An 11,979-nucleotide genomic window follows, 5' to 3' on the forward strand; every position below is an offset into this window, starting at 1 on the left:
GGAGGAAATTCAAATGCAGAGAAGAAAGTAACCAAGTGGTTTGTTGTTCAACACAGAAATTAACAGCTAGTTAACAAAATGAATAAAATCCATTGCATCTAATGAAATCTTCTGCTGTAAAAACCGTCTGACCTCCAGTGGAGCATGTCCTCATGTTACATGCATGTGTCGCCTATCCTTAATGAATCATGACAACATGTAATGAAGTAATTTTCTGGCAGATATGATGTGCTGTCCTGCTGTGCTGTCAGCTTCAACACCAAACCTGATGTCTTTTATTTATAGCGGGAGCCAGATGCAGCTGCCTTCCTTTAAATAATTAACTGCTGAAGACTAAGTTAATGTGCGGACGCACAGTTTCCTCTTTGACCCATCTGTCAAGCAGAGAGACTAATAAACTGTCAGTGGAAATAAACAGACTTAAGATAACAGCTTAACAAATTGTACGCAGCTGGCAGCGATAGTGTGCCACTTATTCAACACACCTAACACTGCAAAAAGAGAAAACGAGTCTGTCAGTATTATTACTGTTATGCTCCAATTTGGATCCGTCACCAGGGCTGGAAAATGTGCCCATCAAATATTATTAATGTAATTATAATGCTGTCATGACACTGGAAGAATGCACTTTGTATCCCTACCACTTAGCATTTGCTGTCAACGTCTTAATCAGCAGAGCTGTTGATACATTCTGCATTTTAACAAATCCAAGCAAGAATATTAAGCTGATCCGATTCAACATGACAATCTTCATGCTCACTTTCAGGCAGAGAAAATGTTTATCCAGTTGGTTAGGTTTGCCTGATATCCTTCAAAAATCAGCAACATTATAAAATGATTATCCATTTTGCTTTTGGGATATTTCTATAGAGATGTACAGATACTGAACCACCTCCATATTTCTCAAAGTAAAGTTTGTGGAATGTGGTCACTGTTAACTTTTATATTTGTCTAAATTATAAATTGTCGCTGCAAAAACACAAAATCTTACCAAGTACTTTTTATCCAGTTTATAGTGCAAATATCTTAATATACTTGAAATAAGAAAAAACTAACTTGAATAACTTTTCAGTAAGAAATATGAGATTGTTTTAAGACAATAATTCCTTAATATAAGCCAAAAAGTTCTTGTTCCTCTGGAAGATTATTTCACAAAGAGAACTGTGCCGTTACCTAGCAACGCCAGCCAAGCCCAGCCCGTTACCTAGCAACCCAGTTCTGTTACATTGGCAGATTACTTTACCAAAAATGGAGAAAAAAAATCTTGTAAGTGAAATAGTCTGCCAGTGGAACAAATATTTTTTTCAATATTAAGGAATTATTGATTTAAAACAAGTTCATACTTATTGTTGAAAAGTTACCTGTAAGTTAATTCTGTCTTATTTCAAATGTAATAATATATTTTCACTAGAAACTAAACCAAAACTACTTGTTTGTTTTTTGCAGTGCATAGGCCGGTTAACATTACTGATTGGATACAAACAAAGTGTAAAAAATAAATAAAAATGAAAATGGCAGCTCAACGAAACATTTATATTGTGGCAGATACAATGTATATATTTCACACCCAAATGTATGCTTTTATTGCGAAGGGGAGAAGGTGAGGTGTGAAGACACCATTCATTCATTCATTCGAGTTTTGGTTTTGGTTGGAAGACATTGAGAATAAATCAAGACTCAAATTACTTTTTCGTCTTTTTATGCTGACTTCCACAATATGCTGATTAAAAAAATGAAGGTATAGAAATAAATTTCCAAGAAAACAAAATGTTTTGATTTTCATTGGACCCCCGGTATTTGTGGGTCGAGTAGTCAAAACCGGTAATGCTTGAGAACGCCTGTATAAACAATTATAGCTGCCTGTTTAATAGCTCAAACACCAAATTTACCCTAACATGCAAACTCTTCACGGTTCAGCCAATTTGGCTCCAAGGAAAATAATCAATCAAATTTTATTTGTATAGCACATTTCAGCAGCAATGCATTTCAAAGTGCTTTACATAATTAAAATAAAAATAGCATGTGACATTGAATAAACAGTGAGACAGAGAAAGACATTTTGAAAAAGATTAAAAAAGATAAAAACATTAAAACCCGCACCCCTTTTAGGACTTCAGTTAAACGTTGTTTAACTGGGACTCTAACCCTCTGGGACTTTAGTCAAAAACACCATTTGACAAGGACTCCAACCTCTAGGATTTTTGTTGAAACGCCGTCAACTTGGACTCTAAACCCCGTAGGACTTTAAACGTCTTTTAACTGGGACGTTTTCCGGGGGGCTTTACATCATTAAAATGTAAACAGAGAGAAATAAAAAGAAATGAATAAATAGATAAAAACATTAAAAACATCGAAGACATCAAAACCCTAATTTAGCCATAAGCAGCTCTAACCAGGTTTTAAGTTGAGATTTAAAGGCACCCAGTGTTTCAGCTGTTTTACAGTTTTCTGGAAGTTGGTTCCATATTTGTGGTGCATAGAAACTGAATGCTGCTTCTCCTCGTTTGGTTCTGGTTCTGGATGCAGAGCAGAACCAGAAGATCTGAGGGGTCTAGACGGTTGGTACAGCAATAACAGATCTCTAATGTATTGTGGTGCTAAACCGTTCAGTGATTTATAAACTAACAACAGTATTTTAAAGTCTATCCTCTGAGCTACAGGGAGCCAGTGTAGGGACTTTAAAGCTGGTGTTATGTGCTCTATCTTCCTGGTTTTAGTGAGAACAGCAGCAGCAGCTTCTGGATCAGCTGCAGCTGGAGGATTGATTTATTAGTCAGACCTGTGAAGACGCTGTTGCAGTAATCAATGAGGCTAAAGATAAACGCATGGATGAGTTTCTCTAGATCTCACTGAGACATCAGTCCTCTAACCCTGGAGATGTTCTTCAGGTGATAGAAGGCCGACTTTGTGACTGTCTTAATGTGGGTCTGAAGGTTCAGGTCAGAGTCCATCACTACTCCCAGGTTTCGGGCTGATCGCTGGTTTTCAGTTGTAATAACTGAAGCTGTGCATTGATTCTAGTTCGCTCCTCTTTAGGTCCAAAGATAATAACTTCAGTTTTGTTTCTGTTCAGCTGGAGAAAGTTTTGGCACATCCACACATTTATCTGTTCTAAGCACCTATTCAGTGAATGGATGGGGTCAAAGGTCACATGGTGACATTGTAATGTAGAGCTGTGTATCATCTGCGTAGTTATGGTAGCTGATCTTATTTCCTGAGCCAGTGGGAGCATATAAATATTGAAAAGAAGGGGTCCTAGGATTGAACCTTGGGGTACCCCACATGTGACCTTTGACCTCTCTGATGAGAAGTTTCCGATTGAAACAAAGAAATCCCTGTTCTTTATGTAAGATTCAAACCAGTTGAGCACTGGACCGGAGAGTCCGACCCAACTCTCCAGTCGATTCAGTAAAATGTCATGGTCAACAATGTCGAAAGCTGCACTGAGGTCCAACAGAACCAGCACTGTGGTTCTCCCACAGTCTGTATTTATATGGATGACTAGGCCGTCTCCGTGCTGTGCTGAGCACGAAAACCAGACTGGAAGGAGTCAAAGCAATTCATTGTTGTTAGGAAGTTAGTTAATTGTTTAAAAACTGCTTTTTCAGTAACTTTGCTGATGAACGGGAGGTCAGAGGTCAGAGATCGGCCTGTAGTTCTGCAGTAGTGATTTGTCTAGATTGTTCTTTTTTTATCAGTGGTTTGATAACTGCTGTTTTCAAAGCCTGGGGGAAAACGCCTGAAGACAGCGATGAGTTACTATTTGGATCAGATCATTAGCAACAACAGGCAGGACTTTCTTAAAGAAATGTGTGGGTAGGACATCCAGACAGCAGGAACTGGAGCTTAATTGACTTATAATTTCTTCTAGGGTTTTATAATTAAGTAGTTGAAATTTTGTCATTGTTCCTGCATTTGTTTTGTTTGGGTACTGGCTTTGGAGTGGATGTGCAGATTAATCCTCTGATCTTTTGAATTTTCTCAAACTTGAGAAGAAACTGGAAAACTTGTTGCAGGCGGCATTAGATTGAAGTTCAGGTGGTAACATCATAGGAGGGTTTATGAGCCTGTCAGCAGTAGCAAATAAAGCTCGAACATTGTTAAAGTTTATGACATCTGCAAAGAAAGCCTCTCTTGCATGTTTTAGTGTTGTGTGATAGTTACGTTGTCTTTCTTTGTAGATGTCATAATAAACGTGCAGTTGTAATAAACGGCTGTCCGGGATTGGCTGATTTGAAAACGTCAACCAATCATGTAAAGTAGCATTCTGCCTTATTGTTTTCAAATATTGTAAATATGCTTTATGGAAAAAAAAAAGTTGGGGAATAAAAATATCTTTTTGTGTGGTTTTATAAATATGTAGTAACTTTAAAGAAAATGAATGAAAATAATAATCTGGAAACAATTATTCTACTTGTATAAATATGATTTTACACTCCTGCGGTTCATCGTGTATTCATGAGACCCAGGTTTCAGTTCATTTAAAGAGGACAGTTGCCTTTAATTTAATATTTCTCTCGTCAAATAATATTCAGTGATAATTTGTTTGCAGCTGAAATGCCATGATGTCGAGGTGACATACTTCCTGTAAAGCTACTTCATGTATTTTGCAGCTTGACGGTTTTGAAAATATTTCAGTTTTTAATGAGTCTGGCTGCTTTTGATCGTCGCTGCTTTCAAATGATCAAACTTTAACTGCATAAATCTGAATAGAGATTTCTAAAATATGAAACATTTTATATGTGGGAAAAATACGAAAAAAGTCTATACCTACTAATTGGTAGTAACTAGTTACATTTACTCAAGTACATTTGAGTAACTTTTAAAAAAAAAACTTTTAGGAGTATTTTATCTTTACTCTTGAGTAATTTCTTGGATGGCTATTTTACTTTTGCTTGAGTAAAATTTGAGTATACATTTTATGAGTACTCTTCTCATTTATATACCATACTTTAAGAGTCATCATAATGTAGCATATCAGTCTCAGTATTTGATTTTGAAAGTAAATTTTGCTAAATGACACAAACATGAACCAGTACTAACAAACTAATCGGTAGTGTTCACATCCGATTAGGAGAAATAATAATCTACTGCGGTTATTTTGCTCAGTATCTTTTAAAACCCAGTCCTTAAACCTCAGAGTACTTTAGCTCGAGTCGTGTCTCTCCTTATCTTTACTCAAGTGCTTTCACACTCTGAGATCCAAGCCTGCTTCATGCTGAAGTGGCGCCTCCTGAAAATTGTAGATTGTGACGATGAAATGGACCGTTGCTTTCTCTGCTGCTTCACAGTCAACAACCAAAAAGTCAAATCAGAGTTGATGTTGCTTGGATTGCTTTTGTTGGACAGTTACCCACAAAACTAAATCTAAAAACCTTGGTTCTCTATTTTAAATCTGGTTATTTTTATTGCTGTGGAGTGTTTTTGTCTTGTGAAGCTATGAATTATGGGAACTTCTGGAGTTTCCTAATTTTATTCACCTGCACAGCTTAAAAGTGACTTCCTGTTTGAAACGACTGAGGTGTTTTTGTTTTCAGTTCCACACAGTTCACTTCACATCTGAAATGTTCCCTCATGTAACGCGTTAATTATATAGAAGTTAAGCTTTGATTTCCACCAAATCAAATTGTTCCCTCCTAAAATAAACCAACTGCACTGATCTAAAAAAATACCCACGTAAATGTAACTACTTACTGCCCAACTCTGCTGATAACAGACAGATGGGGTTTGAAAAGGCTGAAATATTTTAGATAAATGCTTCAGTTGGCATGGAAATATGAAAAGTGGCATCGCAGTATGTCGTTTGTTGTGATGGTTATTGAGGCATTTTGGTGTTAAAAATATTAAATCAAGTACTATAGCAAGAGTAAACTATATCCGTTTAAAGTGAATTGATTCACCTTCATAAAAATCACAGGACAAAAAACACAAATGAACATTTTCTCATGAATATTTACTTTCAATGGAAGCAGTAATGTAAAAACTTGTGAAGTAGTGCACGGCCATAAATGCAGCTCAATGTAACTTCTGGGATTATGTTTGATAATTAAAGATGTTAAAATTTACACAAAAGTCTTTAAATGTCTTTAGAGATTGTTAGACTTTAGAGACAGCCCACTAAGGAAGTTGAAGAGTATGTTACAGTAAGTACTGCATAAAAAGTGTTGGATTCAAACAGTAATCACTAACATATTCTTTAAATCCGCAGTGGAGTAGCTTATATTTTCTAAATTTAGGAATAGTCCTTATGCAAACAGCGCATTTTGAACTAGCTGTGTGAGTGTGTGTTAAATCTGGGAAGCCTTCTCTGTCCTGCCAGTGACACACACACAGCAGACCTCCTGCTTTCTGGATGGCTGACTACTGAAGAGGGATAAGACTGAAGTCTTAGTTGTTCCAAATCGGTTTGGGCCGTTGCCAACTGCAAAGCACATTTCACCGTCTGCAGGAGCCTCCAGGCTCTGCAGAGTTTCACCCAGCTGAAAACTGAAAGCTGAGGACTCTTTTTCATCAAATAGATTTGTTCCCTCCTAAATAAATCAGCTCCATTGATTTCTTTTGCCGACACCAACCAGTGAACCATTGACTGGTTACATGGAAATTAGAGTTCAGGTTCTGTATATCAAGATAAATCAGAAATATATCAGAAAATGGCAGTTATAACACAATCAATCAATTTCAACAACAAGGCAGTTCAAAGTGCTTTATATCATAAAAACACAAAAATACAGTCATAAAACACACAGTCAATAATTGAAACATTACAATGACCAGATAAAATCTCATTATCTGGGAACGGTTTTATGCTGAAACATGTTTTATAAAGTCTATAAATCTATTCTAACTTGTTATAAAGGAAGCACAATGATAGTAAAGTTATTTCATTTTCTTGTTGGTTGCAGTTTGGTGTGAAACTTTATAGTTTGCATAATAAAACTTTTGTACCAACTTACCAAATTCAGGTTAAACTTTTTCAGCTGTTCCAGATCAAATTGGAGGTTTGAAACTTGTGATAAATTCAGCTGTAATAATGAGGCTAAATCATCATTTATTTGTACAAACGTCCAAGTCGACCATTTTCTTAAGCTTCTTGTGTCCTGAATGGGTCAGAATAATAAAGCTCTCAGCTGAACATACTAAGTAACAAGCGCCTTCCCTTGTTTATATTTCTGCTCCCTTTATGGCCCCAGACGGCACCATAATGTTTATAACTCCACCTTTAATGTTTCACAAAGACGGAGCAAATGGGACTCCTCGTTGTACAGTGTAATGAATTATGCATGTATTCTAATAAACAGAGGTATCTATGCCTGTTACAGGGATCGCTCTCTCATGTACAGAATACATAAATGCATTGCTATATTTATATGTTGTATAGAATATTTTCTCTAATGGAAATTTGTTATAAGATTAATGCTGTGGGGGATAAAAGATGTAGTTTTGTTAGCAATTACTGTTAATGGTTTTGAGCAGGAGAGTTAGGTATGTGGCCAAAAAGTAAATGGATTGTTTTTCATCATAACCCCACGGCTGCTCTGATGTTCAATTTAATCATCTGTGCTTCTGTAAAAGAGAATCAACAGGCAGGACACTGAAAACACACTCAGTGTTTCTGAGGATTTTCTCCTCAGAAACAGGAAAAAACCCACCGGTGGCCAAAAACACGATCCTGCAGGGAGAAGGATCACCCGGATTCACTCATCCAGATTCCCCTCAGTCTGTGCGTAAACACAGCTTCCTTCACATTCAACTCTTACTCTCACGTTTCCACACACAGAAATGAACAAAATGCCACAAGAACAAAATTCAGATTTCCCCAGTTGAAGGATCAAACTCAACAAAAGGTTAATATCAGTGAGAATATTCTGTCGAATATTCCTCAGATGTCAGTAATTCATCATTTGGCCTTGATGTCAGAATATCTGCCTCTCCTCTCAAATTTTGACTTTATGAAGCGATAAATCATCTTATATTAGCAACGCAGCGTTTGACGTCTGTTGTTTCAGATTTCCTGAGTGGCATCTTTACAGTCCTGAGAACAAGTTATCCATTGATACTAAATCAGTTGTTATTTATGACGGTTATTAATCTGTGTGCTCAGTGAAGTGCTTTCACTCTGCGACTGATGTCAGCTCTCTCTCTCATCTGTTGGTGCTCCGATTCTTATTTTATGAGCTTTTCCTGCCTCCTGCCCTCTGGTTGCTGGAAAACGTTGCATAACTCCGTTAAATATAATTGATTCAGCCGACCACTGAGCCGTTTGCAGATTGGATTCTTCTGGAACATCATGATTGTAAATTAAACTTTTTTACAAAATATTTTTAGCAGTACTCACAAAATCAGTAATTCCATATAAAAATCAAAACACTTCGTTATTCTTCTCTGTAATCATTGAGAAAGCAGATTCTCTGGCAGAGCGTGGAAAACGTTTGAGCTCAGATGAAAATAATGAAACATGAAGATTCACCGCCACAAACGCCACAAAGCAAAAACAAAAAAACTTTGACATAAAGAGAGAAACCAAATCATTTATAATCGCAGCACGACTGTTCATGCTTTGGCTTCCTGCTCCCAGATTTACCAGAAGGAAAAGAAAACTGCACAAAAACTACATTTAATACATATAAAAGGGACAATGTTGAATTTAAGTCCGACACTTAATAAATATTAAATATTTTGTAAAAATTAAGCTGCTTTTACAAATGATCACTGCTAATAGAATCAACATATAACATATTGACATGTTTTTTAACCAGGAAGTGAAGTATATGCAGTATGTATAGTTATAACATAAACGCTCCTTTTTTATATTATCTTCTAAGTAAACATGAACATGATTTCTTTATCAACTCACTTTCCAGTCATTACCCTGGAAAAGGACTTTGATTAACTCAGTTGGCGTATAACTAGTTACATTTACTTTAGTAACTTTTTATTAAAAAAGTACTTTTACTTTTACCTGAGTAAAGTTATTAAGTATCTCTACTGTTGAGTAAAATTTCTGGATTTTCTTGTTTGGGTACTCTACCCGCCTCTGCTCTGGTTTTTGTCCTCCTCGTTTTTTGCTGCAGCCTCTGAAAGTTTCAGAGTGAAATATAGAAACTTTCATCTCTCCGTTTCCCGCTCAGTCTCGCTCTCTGAAACGGACCCGATCAGATCCCTGATCAGTTACGATCAGATCCCTGATCAGGCACTCGATCAGTTACCCGATCAGGCACTCGATCAGTTACCCGATCAGGCACTCGATCAGTTACCCGATCAGGCACTCGATCAGGCACCCGATCAGCTACCTGATCAGGCACCCGATCAGTTACCCGATCAGGCACTCGATCAGTTACCCGATCAGGCACTCGATCAGTTACCCGATCAGGCACCTGATCAGGCACCCGATCAGCTACCTGATCAGGCACCCGATCAGTTACCCGATCAGGCACCTGATCAGGCACCCGATCAGGCACCCGATCAGGCACAGCAGCTAAAGGCGCTGCTGAGAAACGTCAGATGGAAACATTGCTTTCCATCCTGGTGTGTCACAAAAACAGGGCATTATGGGAAAAAACTTTGCTTAAATTAGCAAATCAAATCTAGCAGATTAAAATGATGAGGCCGTTAGGAAACTGATTTCAATATTCAAAAAAGTAGAAATGAAAAATCAACCATCTGGTTAGATCCTAATACATTTCAGTTTCACTTTATTTTATTCTCTTGGTTGTAATAAAGACAGCAGACTAATGATGAATATTTATACTGTATACATTACGACTAAAATAAAACATTTTAAGTGGCTGCTGAGAAACATTAGAAGGTGTTGATGTTACATACAGGAGGAAACAGAAAGTTATGTTCTCAATTAGAACCAAAATATATTTACCGTAATTATAAACGTTCTGCAGCTCCTTCTTTCCAGTTGATGACGGATCGTGTGGGTCCGATGATGCATCGCGTGGGTCTGATGTCGGATCGCGTGGGTCTGATGTCGGATCGCGTGGGTCTGATCATGTGGGTCCGATGACGGATCGCGTGGGTCCGATGACGGATCGCGTGGATGACGGATCGCGTGGGTCTCACTGCAGCTGAGGTGTCAGTAATAATAATGGTATTAGCGTTCCATCTGATGACGGATCGTGCGGGTCTGATAACGGATCGCGTGGGTCTGATGTCGGATCATGTGGGTCCGATGTCGGATCGCGTGGGTCCGATGACGGATCGCGTGGGTCCGATGTTGGATCGCGTGGGTCCGATGACGGATCGCGTGGGTCCGATGATGGATCGCGTGGGTCCGATGATGGATCGCGTGGGTCCGATGACGGAACGTGCGGGTCCGATGACGGATCGTGTGGGTCTCACTGCAGCTGAGGTGTCAGTAATAATAATGGTATTAGCGTTCCATCTGATGACGGATCGTGCGGGTCTGATAACGGATCGCGTGGGTCTGATGTCGGATCATGTGGGTCCGATGTCGGATCGTGCGGGTCCGATGATGGAACGTGCGGGTCCGATGACGGATCGTGTGGGTCTCACTGCAGCTGAGGTGTCAGTAATAATAACGGTATTAGTGTTCCATCTGATGACGGATCGTGCGGGTCCGATGACGGATCGCGTGGGTCCGATGACGGAACGTGCGGGTCCGATGACGGATCGTGTGGGTCTCACTGCAGCTGAGGTGTCAGTAATAATAACGGTATTAGTGTTCCATCTGATGACGGATCGTGCAGGTCTGATAACGGATCGCGCGGTCCGATGTCGGATCGTGTGGGTCTGATGACGGATCGTGTGGGTCTCACTGCAGCTGAGGTGTCAGTAATAATAACGGTATTAGTGTTCCATCTGATGACGGATCGTGCGGGTCCGATGACGGATCGCGTGGGTCCGATGACGGAACGTGCGGGTCCGATGACGGATCGTGTGGGTCTCACTGCAGCTGAGGTGTCAGTAATAATAACGGTATTAGTGTTCCATCTGATGACGGTTGTGATGAAGAGTGTCAGAAATGAAGGTGTGCTCAGCAAATTATGTGTCATACATAAATTATTTAATCTCTCAGCACCGGCATGCAGAGCGCAGAGTCGTCCTTCACAAACTGGTTTGAAACCAGAGGAAAAATGATTTACCAAATCTGTAAGGGAATCGTGTCTAAAAATAAGAAATTCACGATGGAGTCCAAATCAAGACTCACTGACTGAAAACAGATTTAAATCGCAGACTGTTACACAAAAACTATTATTCTGAAATCTTTAATTTTTAAACCTGACATTTTTTTTATCTTTGCAGATTTATATGAAATATGTAAAAACAAAAAAAAAATCCTCTCAAACATAAGTTGTTAAAATCACATAAGAAGCTTTACAGAACAGAAAATCTGCTGAGAAATTTCACTGCAATGAAACTCATTGGTACATTTTACCAGAGGCAGGAGTAGAAATACTTTAACAAGTTTTACTCAAGTACTGAGTAACTGATCAAATGATCAATCATTTAATATTTAAAATTACATAATCAGACAGACAAACAAATAGTTATGTGGAAATTTTGGTATTTTAATTTATACAAGCAAAAAATATTAATAATCAGACAGCATAATTTACTTCCAAATCAGTTTCTTTCAATAAAAACTTGCTAAACTTTAACAGAAGCTGCAGGTGTGAGTCTGTCTGATGAGCTTCTGGTTGAAACAGAAGCCAAAAACTTAAAGGGTTTATTCAAATGCAATCCATATTTATAATATAGTTTTAACAATCAGTTACAATAAATTCATTGTTGTTGGGCTCTTTTAGTAAGAATGTTGATACAAAACATTGTAGCAGTCTGAAGGTTTTCCAGTTTCACTATTAATAAATCAGTCTGTTGAAACTGCAGGCTTGTGGCTGGATGGAAAGAAAATGGCTTCTTTCCTGCCAGTGAAAAGTGAAACCTGGTGAGAACAGATGTAGAGTTTGTGCTGATCTCAGGCGCTCTGTCATCCCAACGTGGACCGGATCC

The sequence above is a fragment of the Poecilia mexicana genome, unplaced genomic scaffold (genome assembly GCF_051168715.1).
Source record: "Poecilia mexicana isolate PSO_F unplaced genomic scaffold, ASM5116871v1 scaffold_14, whole genome shotgun sequence".
Taxonomy (NCBI): domain Eukaryota; kingdom Metazoa; phylum Chordata; class Actinopteri; order Cyprinodontiformes; family Poeciliidae; genus Poecilia; species Poecilia mexicana.